This window comes from Capricornis sumatraensis, chromosome 6 (genome assembly GCF_032405125.1).
Source record: "Capricornis sumatraensis isolate serow.1 chromosome 6, serow.2, whole genome shotgun sequence".
Lineage (NCBI taxonomy): Eukaryota > Metazoa > Chordata > Mammalia > Artiodactyla > Bovidae > Capricornis > Capricornis sumatraensis.
Window position 1 is genome coordinate 25,217,317 of NC_091074.1, and position 17,351 is coordinate 25,234,667.

The 17,351-nt window shown below is 42.4% G+C and overlaps 1 pseudogene; it reads right to left on the minus strand.

Annotated features, from left to right (window-relative positions):
- Positions 1-999: 999 nt before the first annotated feature.
- Positions 1,000-2,696, minus strand: LOC138081274 (thioredoxin-related transmembrane protein 4 pseudogene; annotated as a pseudogene).
- Positions 2,697-17,351: the final 14,655 nt, after the last annotated feature.

Genomic DNA, 17,351 nt, shown 5'->3' on the forward strand with positions numbered 1-17,351 from the left:
TTTTCTTCTCAGAAAATACAAACACAAAAATGTAAAATAAGCTGTCTTTATTTGTGGCACCATTTCCCTCCATCCCTTAAGTCAGGTAAGTATTTTGTCATATTTATCCATGTGTTGCAGATGACATTTATTCTTCATAGATTTTGGATTTAATATTTTCATTTAATTATTCACTTTGTGATTTAGGCTAAAATAGAAGAAAAAGTCATTGATGAACACTGTAGCAGTCAAAATATGTATGTGAACATGGCAATAAATACTCTTAAGAAGCTGAGAGACCAAGGTAATTTCTTTTCAATTAAATAGTAAGATAAACACTTGTGATTAACACCTAACACTGAACGTGTTTTCTTCATTAGCAGGGTTATTTTTAGATATTCAATGAAGTGTATGTTTTAAATATTCTCTGGAGTAAAATGTGCAGGTGGCATTTTTTGTTGTTGAAAATAACCAGTTAGATTTGAAATTAGACATGTAAATATAACCTCACTGATGAGATTATCACTGATATATTTATATTTGATTTCTGAATATAAAATTAACTCACTTCCATGGAGAACAGTAGTTCTCAACTTTTAAAAAAGCATGATTGTCCCCCTACTAAATGTATTTTTTCTACCTCCCCCGGTAAAACTAAATACTGAGTGATAATATTTTATCAGTTGAGTTGGGTTTTTGAGAGCCACATACCATTGTGATATCTAAGATTTTTCTCATTCCTCAAGAGCCAATTTTACTCCTTTGGAAACAGTATGATACCCATTGAGAATACATGGCAATGAGTTCAAATAATACAGACAAATATCTTTTTTAAAACAAAACAAAACAAAGACAGCTGTCTTCCAGATCTCTCATACCGACCCTTCTTTACATGACTACAGAGATGTGCATCATATTAATGATCACACTCATTTTATGTATAGTATGTCTCACTTTTCTTTTTTTTTTTTTTGGGAAGTCAACATATTCTTTTGGTCTGTATTCTTGGAAACAGTGTCCTTAGGCCGACGGTCCCTTGTCAGCATGCTGACTTCTGCGCTGTCTCAATGAGCCTGCCAGCGCCTCTGTGCCAGCCGGGCAGGGCTGCTGCAGGCTGTCGCCTCCCACCTCCCCGGGCGCCTCGTCCTCCCGGGCCTCCCTCGGGGGCTCCGGGTCCTGGGCATCACTCTTCTCCACGTCCCCGCCAGCAGCCGGGCCGTCCTCCTCCTCCTCCTCTGCTTCCTCTTCGTGACCAAGGTCCTCTTTCTCGCCCTCGCCATCTACAAGGCTGTCCTTGTTCTCTTCTTCGTTTGCATCATCCTTTTCCTCCTCTACAACCTGCAACTGTTCAGTTAAATGAACCTCCTCTGACCTGGGCTTCTGCTCAGAATGCTCGGGTATATTCCTTGGAAGTGGCAAGTAGAAACATTCAGATATTACTACCAAGACCAGACCCATGAGAAGGCCAAAAATCAAGGTGGCTATCACAAAAAAGAAGTAAGAACACCAAGCAGGAACTCCAAGGGTCACTGTGAAATAGTTGTGAAGATGCCATATCTTGCCAGAGATGAGACCAGCCATTCCAGACATCGTTAGAGAAGCTGGGGATTTCCAGCCAGTCAGAGGCTCAACAGATTGCCACTTCTTCTCTAAGATGTAGTTCTGCAGGTCTTCGTGGACTCCTGGGCCACGGTAACGGCGGAATATCCCATCTTCTGCAAGGAAAAATGCTGGGAGGGTAGTGACGAAGAAGCGGCCACTCAGACCTGGTTCTTGAATGACATCTACCTTCCGCACACGGATCTGAAGTATTTCACCATTCTTTGCAAACGTCTCCCATTCTGAATCAGTCTGCTGACAGGATGGACACCAAGGGGCATAAAATTTCAGCAGCCACTCGCCCTCCATCACCAGCGTCCAGTTGGAAGCTGTCATGGGCCGCACTAGGCTCTGCTCCGGCGGCCGCGCGGCCTGCTGCCGGTCGGCCTCCGCCTCTGCCGCCGCCACGACCCAAGCGGCCAGGAGCGCCGCGAACAGCGGGCCGCGGCGCCCTCCCGCCGTACCGGGACGCGGAGCCGGGCTCTTCCCGGGGCTACGGAGAAGGGCGCGGCAGGCCCGCCGACCCGGCCTTCCCTGGTGGTGCGCCGAAAGCTCACTTTTCTTCCCTAGGTATCATAAAAGTCTTTAGTCACTTAATCTGCAATCCACGTTCATATTTAGATCTATAGCATACTTTTTATTGACTGCATGAACTCTATATTGTATAGAACTTATATTGTTAATATTCCATTATATGGAATCTATAATATAGATCAACAAACACTTTTCGATATTTAGATTGCTTACATTTTTTGAGTTTAAACTCAGTGATAAATATATGTGCACTTATTTAAACCTGAGCTGGTGCTAGCAGAAAAGGTCTGTCTGCATGTTGAAAATTGGTAAATATTGTTAGCCACACCAGAAAGGGTTTGCCCATTTAATTTCCCTACCTATAATGAAGTATATGGTTTTCCTTACACTTTGCCAAACTTTCTCATTTATCCTGTTTCAAAGTGTGAAGATATAGTAAAAAGAAAAAAACAGTTATCTTAATATTTTTAATTACTATGAAGTTGAAGACCTTTATTTCTCTTTTTTAAATTTGCTCTTTGCATCCTTCTGCCCCCACTTCCACTTTTTAAATTGTCCTGTTCATTTGGGACAGCCTTTTCCATATTCTCTTTTAATTTGCTGCAGATATTTTCCTCAGTTTGTCACTTGTGTGTCAGCCTTATTTATAAAGGTTTTTTTTTATAATATAGAAGTTATTTTCAAAACGTAGTCAATCCCTTCTGGCTTCTAGGTTTTGTGTCATGCTTTGAAAGGCTATTCCATTCTCAAGAATATAAAAACTGTTCATCAGTGACCATTTCTTTATGGCATTTTTTTAATGTACAATACTTTAAGTAGACATAAATGGGTGTATTAAAATACAAGATCTCTTAGATTAATATTTTCATGGCATTCTAGCTTTTCTCCCTTTTTCTCATGTTAAATATAGCACATAGAAATAGAACATGCAGGTCTAAATACATAGTGTAAATATTCCCAATGAAAATAGAGATGGTTTGCAAGCTGTTACAGTTGTGTTAAATGATGATGTAAAACCCATTCCCTTATATGGAATCTATAATACAGATCAACCAACAGATTTGGTTACTCAAATGGCTCAAATTTAAACATACTCTATCCAGGAGTCAAAATGTATTCATTTTAGCAAATGTGATACCCTGACCTTTTTAGTAGTTGAGTAGATTTAACTTTTTCCCAGTTTGGAATTGATTCTGAAGATGGTTGTTCTCATAGGTTGGTGGATGTTTTAAAATAAAAAGAAATATCTTACTACACTAGAGACATTTTTATGTTCTGTATGTTTTTATGCAGTAAACAAAAGTAATTCATCATCTCCGGAGAAAAGTTCTTGTCTGTTTTAGATATGTCTGGAAGCAGTAACGATAATAAGACAACTGGATTGAAAAGGAATGAAACAAAAAATGGTAAGCGTACTGTGATAACGATATGCCTTTGTAATTGTGACTTTAAAGGGAAAGTAAATTTTTATTGCCAAATTCAGACTTAAATTGAAGAAAGTAGGGAAAACCACTAGACCATTCAGGTATGACCTAAATCAAATCTCTTATGATTATAGAGTGGAAGTGAGAAATAGATTTAAGGGACTAGATCAGATAGATGGAGTGCCTGATGTACTATGGACGGAGGTTTGTAACATTGTACAGGAGACAGGGATCAAGACCATCCCCATGGAAAAGAAATGCAAAAAAGCAAAATGGCTGTCTGAGGAGGCCTTACAAATAGCTGTGAAAAGAAGAGAAGTGAAAAGCAAAGGAGAAAAGAAAAGATATAAGCATCTGAATGCAGAGTTCCAAAGAATAGCAAGAAGAGATAAGAAAGCCTTCCTCAGCGATCAGTGCAAAGAAATAGAGGAAAACAACAGAATGGGAAAGACTAGAGATCTCTTCAAGAAAATTAGCGATACCAAGGGAACATTTCATGCAAAGATGGGCTCGATAAAGGACAGAAATGGTATGGACCTAACAGAAGCCGAAGATATTAAGAAGAGGTGGCAAGAATACACAGAACTGTACAACAAAGATCTTCATGACCCGGATAATCACGATGGTGTGATCACTCATCTAGAGCCAGACATCCTGGAATGTGAAGTCAAGTGGGCCTTAGAAAGCAACACTACAAACAAAGCTAGTGGAGGTGATGGAATTCCAGTTGAGCTATTTCAAATCCTAAAAGATGATGCTGTGAAAGTGCTGCACTCAATATACCAGCAAATTTGGAAAACTCAGCAGTGGCCACAGGACTGGAAAAGGTCAGTTTTCATTCCCATCCCAAAGAAAGGCAATGCCAAAGAATGCTCAAACTACCGCACAATTGCACTCATCTCACACACTAGTAAAGTAATGCTCAAAATTCTCCAAGCCAGGCTTCAGCAATATGTGAACCATGAACTTCCAGATGTTCAAGCTGGTTTTAGAAAAGGCAGAGGAACCAGAGATCAAACTGCCAACATCCGCTGGATCATCAAAAAAGCAAGAGAGTTTCAGAAAAACATCTATTTATTCTTTATTGACTATGTCAAAGCCTTTGACTGTGTGGATCACAATAAACTGTGGAAAATTCTGAAAGAGATGGGAATACCAGAACACCTGACCTGCCTCTTGAGAAACCTATATGCAGGTCAGGAAGCCACAGTTGGAACTGGACATGGAACAACAGACTGGTTCCAAATAGGAAAAGGAGTACATCAAGGCTGTATATATATTGTCACCCTGCTTATTTAACTTATATGCAGAGTACATCTTGAGAAACGCTGGGCTGGAAGAAGCACAAGCTGGAATCAAGATAGCCGGGAGAAATATCAATAACCTCAGATATGCAGATGACACCACCCTCATGGCAGAAAGTGAAGAGGAGCTAAAAAGCCTCTTGATGAAAGTGAAAGTGGAGAGTGAAAAAGTTGGCTTAAAGCTCAACATTCAGAAAACGAAGATCATGACATCCGGTCCCATCACTTCATGGGAAATAGATGGGGAAACAGTGGAAACAGTGTCAGACTTTATTTTGGGGGGCTCCAAAATCACTGCAGATGGTGACTGCAGCCATGAAATTAAAAGACACTTACTCCTTGGAAGGAAAGTTATGACCAACCTAGATAGCATATTGAAAAGCAGAGACATTACTTTGCCAACAAAGGTCCATCTAGTCAAGGCTATGGTTTTTCCTGTGGTCATGTATGGATGTGAGAGTTGGACTGTGAAGAAGGCTGAGCGCTGAAGAATTGATGCTTTTGAACTGTGGCGTTGGAGAAGACTCTTGAGAGTCCCTTGGACTGCAAGGAGATCCAACCAGTCCATTCTGAAGATCAGCCCTGGGATTTCTTTGGAAGGAATGATGCTGAAGCTGAAAGTCCAGTACTTTGGCCACCTCATGTGAAGAGTTGACTCATTGGAAAAGACTCTGATGCTGGGAGGGATTGAGGGCAGGAGGAGAAGGGGACGACTGAGGTTGAGATGGTTGGATGGCATCACTGACTCGATGGACGTGAGTCTGAGTGAACTCCGGGAGTTGGTGATGGACAGGGAGGCCTGGCGTGCTGCGATTCATGGGGTCGCAAAGAGTCCAACACGACTGAGCGACTGAACTGAACTGAAATTAGGTTTACTACAGCTTTTAAATTGTTATGAAGGATCCACTGCATACTTTGTGCATGTATATCCTTTATAAAAATTAGTATAAATTGGGGATGAAAAAGTGGAGTTTTAAGTAATATTTGAGTTGAATTCTCAACTTTTTTTTTGTAGTTAATGTATGTCTAGTCAGTAAGTAGTGCTGCTTAAATTTTCAAATTCTACCTGCATTGGAATACCTTGGAATCTGCATTTTTAAGAAGATTCCCATCAGTGGGTCTGAATACAGCCTCAAAATCTGAATTTATAACAAGAAAGAAGGTAGAGAAAATGTTTGAATTTGATTGTGTTTTTATTAAAACCAGATGGCTGTGCTTCTCTTTAGAAAAAGTCTCCAATGTAAGGATTGAAACAATGTTGGTGCTTTTAGAATCTCCCAGTCCTTCTCATAACAAAAGGATTTTTCCTTTTACAAAAGAGTTTGCTGAAGAGTGTCTTGTAAATTCTGCCTGAGTTTTTAGAAATAGAGTAACCTTGAGAGTTCATTAGAGTGAGGGCATCTGGTACTGGGTTACTGATGTTGGAAAGAGATTCTTTTTGAACCTGAACTCTTTTGCCCTTGTGATACTTTGCCCCATCATCTCCTGCTTATAAGCTTTTGTACTATTCTTATCTGAGTAAATATTAAGAATTGTTAAGCAAGATTTCAAACCAGAAAACCTTGTTTTGTCAACTGTGCTGTGTGAGTTGGTCCTGTGTCGTTATTTTTCTGAACCTCATTTAACTCATCTGTAAAAATGAAGTCAGTTCACTTGCCATTCTGGGTTAATATAAAGTTTATTTTTATTTATTTAGATTTCACATTTTTTTATTAAAAAAAAAATTTTTTTTTTCCATTTTTTGGCTGTGCCTCATGGCAGGCATGCAGGATCCTCGTCTTCCCTACTAGGGACTGGATCCACACCCACTGTACTGAGAGTGCAGAGTCTTAAGCACTGGACCAGCCAAGGAAGTCTCTAATGTAAAATTTAAATCAGTGTCCTTAGAGTGGTTTTTGGTGTGTTTAATATGCACCAGCTACTACTGATGTAATTCTTACTTTCCCGTCTGTTGCTCAAAGCTTAGGACATCACGTGGTCCAGGGGACAGTATTGATTTGTTGCTGTTAAAGGGTACAAAGACTTGGACTCTTTGAGGCTATCATCTTACTTAACATTAATCAGAATTCTGCTATTTCATATCCAAAGGGGTTGATAGACTCTAACCTTACCATCTCTTGAAAAAAGGAAAAAAATGCCATTTAAATTGTATTGAATGGCTTTTCTTTTTCTCTTAGGACTCACAGGAATTATGCTCTACAGACATCTTAAAGACTACCTTCTAACTGAAGAACAGTTACGTGAAAATAACTACCCCCAGCCCAACCCTGAAAAACCAGGAAGTATTCTTTTAACCCCAGGCATGACAAAAACTCGTGTAAATGATCGTAAGTATACGGATCTGAACATGACCCTTTCTGTGTACTGAGACTGGAGCCATGAGTCCCAATGTTCCGATATTTTCCAGTGGACACGAGAGTTGTGGCCAGCGTCATTAAACTGCAGGGGAAAGCATGGCTGCCTTCCATTTGATTCCCCTTCCTGTTTATTTTGTTCCTAGTCTCTAAGTGCTTTATGTACCTAGTCAATTTTACTAAATCTTCTTAGTAACCATTTCAGGCATGTACCACCTCCCTTTATACCAGTGAGGAAACTAAGGGTTAGGGAGGTCAAATTATTTACCAGCGGTCACTCAGAAAGTGGTAGAACCAGGATTTGAACCTAAGGAGTCTGACTCTGAAGCTCCTGCTTCATACGTACCCCTGTACACATGTAGGCAGTGCTGTGTTTTGTACACTTCATACCCTTTCACTAGGAATTCTTATAAAAAGACTTATAACTACTCTTATTATTTTATATTTTTTCCAAATACTGGGCATAGTTAGTTAATATATTTATACCTATTTCCTCCCCTTGCAAAAAAAGAGATAGCAAGGGAGTATTTAATATTAACACAACTGTCAGATCTTAGGTCCATCAGAGTTTGACATGCACTTATATAAATATTTTTCATTGGTTAGAAGATATTTATCTTCATGTTTTACATCTTTGGAACTTCTGTCTTGGGATTATTTTCACCATTTGTTTCGCCTTTTCTTTAAATCCTCTCATTGGCAGGCAGTACACTTAACAGTTAAGAACCTGGACTCTGAAGGAGGAAGTCGGGCAGATCTGGGCCGGGATGTTGGATCAGTCACAAGTGCCCCTCCCAGCCTCTACTGAGATGATGGTCGCTACCCCCATCAGGTTCTTATGAGAGTCAGTTAAAACTGTGCGGCTGAACTGCTTGGCACAGTGCTTGCTTCATAATCTCATAAAAGGCTCTCAAGTAAGAGTTGTCACCATCATCACCACCATTAGAACCAGCCTGAGGGTTATTAATAAAAACAAGTATTCATAAATGGGTTAGGGACTTCCGTGCTGGTCCAGTGCAGGGTGTTCGGGTTCGATCCCTGGTTGGGGATCTAAGGTCCCACATGTCACATGGACATGAGCAAAAAAATTAAAACAGAAATGGGTCTAGTGAAAAAGCCCAGATATACTGTCAGTGACTTAATAAACAAACATATCTCTGTGTCTAAAAGGAAGGCTGCTAAGTCACTTCAGTCGTGTCCGACTGTGCGACCCCATAGATGGCAGCCCACCAGGCTCCCCCATCCCTGGGATTCTCTAGGCAAGAACACTGGAGTGGGTTGCCATTTCCTTCTCCAATGCATGAAAGTGAAAAGTGAAAGTGAAATCGTTCAGTCATGTCCAACTTCACAACCTCATGGACTGCAGCCTACCAGGCTCCTCCGTCCGTGGGATTTTCCAGGCAAGAGTACTGAAGTGGGGTGCCATCGCCTTCTCCAAAAAGGAAGGCACGGGTCCTAATTCAGGAGTTACTAGGTCCTAGTGAAAGTGAAATTCGCTCAGTCATGGCCAACTCTTTGCGACCCCTTGGACTGTAGCCCCATGGAATTCCCCAGGCAGGAATACTGGAGTAGGAAGCCATTCCCTTCTCCAACTATGTGCTAGAGTAGATGACAATTCAAGTTGGTGACAGTCAGATTGTGGTGCTGAAACCACAGCTGCCTGGTGGAGGGTTGCCTCTGGAGTCAGTCAGGAGGAGGCCTGTTTTGAGCCACGTCATTCCTGATGCAGGAGATGGCTCGCCTGTGAGCACTCCTTCACACAGTCCCGTTCCTTTTCCTGGTACCTTGTGATCACACTGAGTCTGTTCTCGTGCCAGGATCAGGAATGCAGAGGCAGGGCCCTGCACTCAGGTCCTCGTTTTTCCTGCCATCTCTTCAGGAATAATTCTCCTGCTTTAGCGTCTAGGAAGACATGTCGATGTGGCAAGATCTATGGTGTGACTTCTACAGGCAGACACAGCAGGACAGAGGAGTGTCACTACCACTTTGGCCAAGTGTTGAGTCATAAAGGTGAGTATTTGGTGGTTCTGTTTCATTTATTTGACAAGCCGAGCTGGTGCCAAATCAGTAGAAAGGTGGGATATTCAGTTCAATGTGTATTTGTTAAATACAACCTGATAGAAGCTGTTGATTATCAAGTTTCCATTACAAACACCCACTTCTGACTGTCACTTAACTTAGCTGGAGCTTGCTGGCTCAAGAGGCATGTCTGACGACTCTTGTGCCTTTTTAGGACCTCAGTTCAAGCAGCTGGGGCTTCCCAGGTGGCGCTAGCGGTAAAGAATCCTCCTGCCAATGAAGGAGACATAAGCGACTTGGGTTCCGTCCCTGGGCTGGGAAGATCCCCTGGAGGAGGGGAAATGGCAACCCACTCCAGTGTTCTTGCTTAGAGAGTCCCAGGGACAGAGGAGCCTGGTAGACTACAGTCCACGGGTCACAAAGAGTCACCACTGAGCTTACATATATCAGGCAGTTACCTGCTGACTTTACCTGCTTCTCACAGGCCAGCATTAATTTCTTTGCTAACAGCTTTGATTCCTTGCCCCTACCCCGCCCTGAGAATGAACAAACACTTGATTCCCCGTCCTGGCCCCCATTTTCTCCTGCAGCACAGTAAACTCCCAACAGCCCCCTCAGATGGTGGTTTTTCCCTACTCGAACCAAAACCCTGGGCACTGTCATCATCTCCCTCTGGCACACTCTTTCTTTTAACATTTTAATCTATTTATTCATTCATCTGTTTAGAATGCAAGGGTTTTTCTTTGGCTGTGCCACGTGGCTTGTGGGATCTTCGTTCTCTGAGCAGGGATTAAACCCCGGAGCCACAGCAAAAGCGCTGAGTCCTAAGCACTGGGCCGCCAGGGAATCCCCTGGTGAGCCCTCTCATCTCAGAGTGGCCACATCCCACTTTCCCTACCTCTGAAGCGTCTCTTCTGCCCCTCTGCTGCCCCTGCCAGAGCCGCACCACCCTCACTTCCATCCTCAGCTGCTGCGGCGTCCTAGGCTCACTGCATCTGCTCTGCCTTTTCCTGTCTTCACCGCGCCCCCCAAGTCTATTTCTCACCCAACAACCCGTTCACCGCGCCCCCCCCCCAGTCTATTTCTCACCCAACAACCCGAGAATACTTTTTACATCACAGTTCTGTTTACCTTGTGCCTCTGCTTTCATGAATGTTCTTCAGTGACTTTGTCAACCCTGCCAGATTTGACCTCTACCCCCCCCGCCAAATCTGTACCCTTTCCATGGGTATCTTCATGCCACACTGGCCACCTCGAAAGGTGCCTTCTAACCTGCTGTCTCCTGTCCCTTTCACACAGCTGGTTTCCTCTCGTCCTTTGTTGTTGATCAGTCGCTAAGTCATGTCCGAATCTTTGCGACCCCATGGACAGAAGCACACCAGGCTTTCCTGTCCTTTACTATCTCCTGGAGTTTGTTAAAACTCATGTCCATTGAGTTGGTGATGCCCTCCAACCATCTCATCCTCTGTTGCCCCATCTCCTCCTGCCCTCAGTCTTTCCCAGCATCAGTTTTTTTCCCCCCAGTGGGTCAGCTCTTCGCATCAGGTGGCCAAAGTATTGGAGCTTCAGCTTCAGCACCAGACCTTCCAATGAATATTCAGGGTTGACTTCCTTTAGGATTGACTGGTTTGATCTCCTTGCTGTCCAGGGGACTCTCAAATGTCTTCTCCAGCACCACAAATCTCATTCCTTAGGTCTCTGCTTAAATATGATCTCCTCAAGGCTCTTTCCCAACCCCATGATCTAAAATAGGCCCTCCCCTAAATGGGAAGGAAATCTAAAAAGAGGGGATATATGTATACATGTAACTGATTCACTTTGCTGTACAGAAGATGTACTGGCCCAACATTGTAAAGCAACTGTCCTCTAATATAAAGTTAAAAATAAATCGGTTGTCCCTCTTCTATCACAACATGCTGTCAGTGGCTTTGGTAGCACATGACTGCATTTTGTAATGATTTAGTAATTTATCTGCAGTGCCTGAAAGACTGCAAGGTTTTGGAGGGTCCATCCCTCTTTTTCTCTCCCCATCACCAGGCTGTCACTTAGCTTGGCACCTAATACATACAGACCGTAGGTAGCTATTTGGATAGACGGTGAACAGATGAATCATTTATGTAGATATAGACACGAGTAGATATGCTATTATCATAATAAGTGGTGTGAATAAAATAAAGTAGGGCAGAGGAAGTAGAGAGGAACAGCGGATATGACTGGATTTCAGAAGAAATATAAGAATAAATAATATAGTAAAAGATTCCCAGCTGGCTTAGTGGTAAAGAATCCACCTGCCAACGTAGAAGATGAGGGTTCGATCCCTGGGTTGGGCAGATCCCCTGGAGAAAGAAATGGCAACCCATTCTAGTGTTCTTGTCTGGGAAATCCCATGGACAGAGGAGCCTGGCAGGCTACAGTGGGTTTACAAGAGTCGGACATGACTTAGCAACTGACCAACAACAAAGTAAAGATTAAATACCAAAGTAAAGATTAAGTCAACTTAGATTTGACCTGAGTGTTTGGGATTAGCTTTAGAGGGTGGTGGGGGCGGGGGGGGGGGGGGGCTGTAGATTCCAAAAGGGAGGAAAAAGAGGAAGACACTGCCCGAGAATAAGAGTAACAGATTGCGACTGGGTGGGATCACTGGAGCAAACGACACCATGAACAGGAGGGGTCTTTGGAGCTAATGGACCTGAGATCTGGGTCTGTTGTATCACTTACTTCCTCTGAGACCTCGGGCAGATTTCTGAAGCTCTCTGGGCTCGTTTCCACATTCGTAGAAAGAGCTTTGCGTGGCAGTTTAGTGAGCTGATGTGCCCATGTCCTGGCTTACAAGCTGTGCTCTGTTAACACTGGTTCTTGGCTCTCTTTCTCATCTCAGGAGAAGGTAAGATAAAGCTGTGAGATGTCAAAATTGGATAAGTAAGCCAGAAATGCCAGCATGAGAAATCTGCAGTTGATCAGTAATGGACAAATGAAGCATTTGAGGAAAGTAATGTAATGAGAATGTGCTTGAAGAAGCACATTTAATCTAACCGCATTTTATAGAAAAGCTGGTGCAGAAATCACTGTAGGCAGAGGGGGTTATAGGGAACAGTTGGGAGAACATTTCCTTGGGCCAGAGGGAAGAAGGGCTTGGGGTGGATAAGGGCACAGGTGATAAAGAAGATTGGAGAGAGAGAAAAGAGAGAGGGATGGAGGCTTGGCCTTGTTGCTGTGAAGGTGTGCCACGTGTCTGGCTGAAGGAGTGGAAGGAGAGGATGCTGGGATTTTGGAGGTCCTGCAGGGGCTGGAAGCAGCATCTCAGGCCGTGTAACGGGGTGATACTTCTTGGGTCTGATCAACAGATACAGAAAGGGGGAGGCTGGTGGTTGGAGCCACCACAGGGCTCCAGCAAAGAGAGGAAGAGAGGAGAATTTAGAGAGGATTGGCTGAGGGAGAGTTAAGCAGGGTCAAGAAGGGACACGAGGGAGGAGCTGAAGATCAGGACAGATGATAGGGAAGCGAAGGGAATAAGGGGAAGGAGGGATTCAGGACATGCGCAGTTATAACTCACCTTCAGAATCCAACCCCTGGCAACTTCCCTGTTGGCCCAGTGGTAAAGAATCTGCCTTACAATGCAGAGGACTGGGGTTTCATCCTACTCAGAGACCTAAGCCCAGGCACCCCAGCTACTGAGCCCGTGTGCCACAACTGGAGAATCCACGCACCCTGCGGAAAAGATCCCGCGTAATGCATCGACGGTCCCGCCCCGTGTGCCACAACTAGAGGGTCCACGCGCCCTGTGGAAAAGATCCCGCATAATGCATCGACGGTCCTGCAAGCCACAGCTAAGACCCAGTGCAGCCAAAAAAACAACAACAAAAAATGCAACCCCCGAGAATTCTGCTTCCAGGAGTCAGTTTTTCCTGTTTGTTACACAATAGCTAGAAAATAACTATACAAAGTAACTATACAGAGTTTTAGACCTTACATCAGATCACTTGCATGGTAAAGTCTTAATGGTCTTTGAGGGCAAGATGCTCTGGGAGTTAGCCACTCTGCCTTGTCGAGCTTGCTCATTTGATTTTTCTTTTTGTGTGGTTTGCAGTCCTTGGTGGCTTAGAAAGGCGGTACAGCTGTTGCAAAGGTGTTCTTGGATCCCCCGGGTGTCAGGTTGCCAAGGTAGGGCTTGTTGCCCAGAATCCTGTTTGTGTCAGAAGCAGAGTTGCTGTCTGCTGCACAGACCTAGAGAATCAATGGACTTTCGGTCTAATTAATTCACTGATTTTTCAGTTGGTGGGATTTTTATGAGCTTAATTCCTCTTGCCAAAATACACGGTAATTTATTTGGCAATGTTTGTTTCAGCATCATGTTCATAACCAAAAAGAAAACCTAGGGGGCTTTGTGAAGACGTTGGTCAAGTTCCCAGCCCTCGACGGGAATCCCTGTGTATTTGCTGTGAGCTGTGAAGTGGTATGTTGGTTGTGTGTTTTACCTCATGTATATGTGTGTAAGGAACTTTCCCAGGCTTTCTCTTTCAGTCCCACATAGCTCTGCAATGCTGTTCACATATTTTGGGTGAAGCAACTGTAGCCGAAAAAGAGTTAAGTGACTTGGCCAGGTCCCAGGACTTAGGGCTAGCTTCCCCAGTGGCTCAGATGGTAAAGCATGTGCTGGTTGTGCGGGAGACCCGGGTTTGATCCCTGGGTCGGAAAGATGCGCTGGAGAAGGCAATGGCAACCCACGCTGGTACCCTTGCCTGGAAGATCCCATGGACAGAGGAGCCTGGCAGGCTACAGGCCATGGTGTCGCAAAGTCAGACTCGACTGAGCGACTTCACTTTCACTTTCTGCACTTAGTGATGGAGCCAGGAGTTGGCCGATCATCCTTTTTCTATTACCTACTGATTCTTTTTATACATCACCACTGTTTGCTCTACTCATTACATTGCTGAAATTACACTGGTGGAAAGTGTTATTAACACTGCTGTTATCCCCCAAACCATTATAAAAGTTTTAATTTTTAACAAACTGTTGTTTATGGAGACAGTAAAATATTTATAGGGATTTATCTTCTTTTATATGAGAATCAGTACTAAATAGTAGGGGGAAAGCAGAACTTGGAATCATGAGACCTGGGAAGCCCACGGCTTATAGGCAAGTCTCCTGGGTGATCTGCTCTGTCAATTATGCGGTTAATGACAACCCCCAGGGACGGTGAGAATCACATACACTGATATAGGACAGAGTGCGTTGTTTGTGTCAAACATCATGTGAACAGTCATCTTTAACAAAACATTAAATTTTTATTCCTTGTGGCATATTTGGAAAGCAGATTTGTGGACTATAATTATAGAAGAGCAACATACAGTTTCAAACTTAGATTTTTAATTGGAGGCAGTTAGAGCTGCTTCTGGCTTAGAAATCACATTTCACTACCATGTTGTCCTCTATGGTGCCATGTTTATGTAACCATAGTTTGGATTTTTTTTTTTCCCATTCAACGAAGTTTATAACTGTGTTGTCCAGTGTGATATCCACTAGCAAACAAACACGTTGATGTAGCGAACAGAGTAGCCGTTACCAGAGGGAGAGCAAAAGGGGGCCACCTGTACGGTGCAGGGTGAAAACAACATTTTCGGTGGTGAAGGGCACTGTCGTGTATATAGAAGTCAAAGTATAACGTTGTATACATGAAATTTACATAATGGTATAAAACAATGTTAACTTCAGTACAAAATTTAATTAAGTTGAAAATTCAGTTCTTCAGTCATACTAGCCATATTTCACATACTCAGTAGCCCCTTGTGGCCAGTGGCTACCCTATTGGGCAGGACAGAAATAGAACATTTCATCTTCACAGAGGTCTCCATTGGATAGCATTGATCTCTGATGAAAATGCTGGTAAAGCCTAAGCCAAGAAAATGAAATTATTTTATTAGCAGAAATATCACTAACATTGAGGGAAAAAATTAAAGCTTGGAACATCTTTGATACGACTGTCAGATCCACTCACTGGCTTTTGTTGGCAAAACTGAATGACAGGATTAAATTGTATATTCTAGTTAGAAATATGCCTTTATTATATCTAAGATGTTAAAGTAGGTGTACTCAATGTGGTGTATAAATTTAATATCTCTGCCTTTATAGTGCTATACAGCCAAAGGCTTGGAACTTACTCGAGTAACAGTGGTGGATCCCAGCCTCCAGGTGGTCTATGATACATTTGTGAAACCAGATGAAGAGGTCATTGACTATAACACTAGGTATGCATTATACAAGGGGTTTGTTTTTCAAATTATAGAACATTCAACATGTAGTTTAAGTTTTAGCCTAGGTACCTTTATTGGAGTCAACTTTAGAGCATGAGTTACACTATTTTATTTATTCAAAATTATTCATGTTCTGTTGAATACCTTGCTAGAATTATGCAGGCGCTGTATTAGGCCCTGGGTAACTCTTTAAATGAGAGAGATGGGCCCATACCCTCATGGTGTCTACATGTTGGAGTAGTAGGTAGGAGGCTAGAGAGATAGGCAAAAATATTGAATAAACTATTCATTTATTCATTCAACCATTAATAGGTTTCTTCTGAAAATATCATGCTATGCTCTTCCCATTAGATGAAAATTTCTATAATCCTGTAGACATGTTGTTGAGTATACACAGCTTTTATACAGCATGCAGAACACTGGTTCAGTGAAACTTCTATTTTATTAGTTATTATTATTAAAGTATGGCATGTTTCTGATCCAAACTGAGTGGTAACTTGAGATAGTATAAGATATGCCTTTGATTTTTAAAAACCTCATATAAAACACACCCAATAATATCATTGATTAATTGAACTGAATTTCCTAAAGGCATATAAGCCATATGATATAACACATATATGTATTTAAATATAAAATAGAAGACACTGATCTTATTCTGGAGTGAAAATTTAGAAGTGTTAATTACTGATATGATTGTATTTATTCAGTTTTCTTTAAATAATGAATTTTTCAATGGTACTTAAGTATGTCTTGTATGTGTGTGTGTACCCACTCCAGTATTCTTGGGCTTTTCTGGTGGCTCAGACGATAAAGAATCCACCTGCAATGCGGGAAACCTGGGTCGATCTCTGGGTTGGGAAGATCCCCTGCAGGAGGGCATGGCAACCCACTCCAGTATTCCTGACGGGACAATCCCATGGACAGAGGAGCCTGGTGGGCTATACTCATGGGGTCGCAAAGAGTCAGACACAACTGAGCAACTAAGCACAGCACAACATAGCATTTGTGTGTACACGTTTGTACATGTATGTATAAATAAATGCACACGTATGTATACATGTATGTGAACAAATATGACTTTTACACATATACACATAGATTCTTTACTGCTGAGCCTCAGGAAGTCCACATATATATTTTACACACTCAATGGCACCCCACTCCAGTACTCTTGCCTGGAAAATCCCATGGATGGAGGAGCCTGGTAGGCTGCAGTCCATGGGGTTGCAAAGAGTTGGACACGACTGAGCGACTTCTTTCACTTTTCACTTTCCTGCACTGGAGAAGGAAATGGCAACCCACTCTAGTGTTCTTGCCTGGAGAATCCCAGGGATGGGGGGGCCTGGTGGGCTGCCATCTCTGGGGTCGCACAGGGTCGGACACGACTGAAGCGACTTAGCAGCAGCAGCAGCATAGTATATAGTTTATAGTACATATATTACACGATTTGTGTGTGTATGTCCGTAATTTTGGAGCACAACAGGCAAAATGGGAGTGAATTAAGAGTTGTGATAAGCCTTGAGAATAATTACAGAGAATTCTGCTAACAAGCACTTTTTAGCAAATTCCCTCACATTCATAAAAATGTTTGTATACATAAAAACTCAATAAAAGTTCCTGTTATCAGAAAATGCATTTTGTTACTAATCTCTCTCCTGACCTCATTTGATGGTTTTTTCCTACTTATTTTGGCCGTATCCTAATAGCCCCATCTATTTTACTCTTTTTTTAAACTTTGTTGAGTTATAATTGGCAAAAAAAAGTACTATATTAATTGTACTCTTATTGGTTCTTGTTCTTCCGTGGGTTTAATGTAATCTTTTCTAGCTCCTTTTTGGAACAAGTCAGGAGATGTTTTGGTAATTACTGATAGTCACAGCAGCA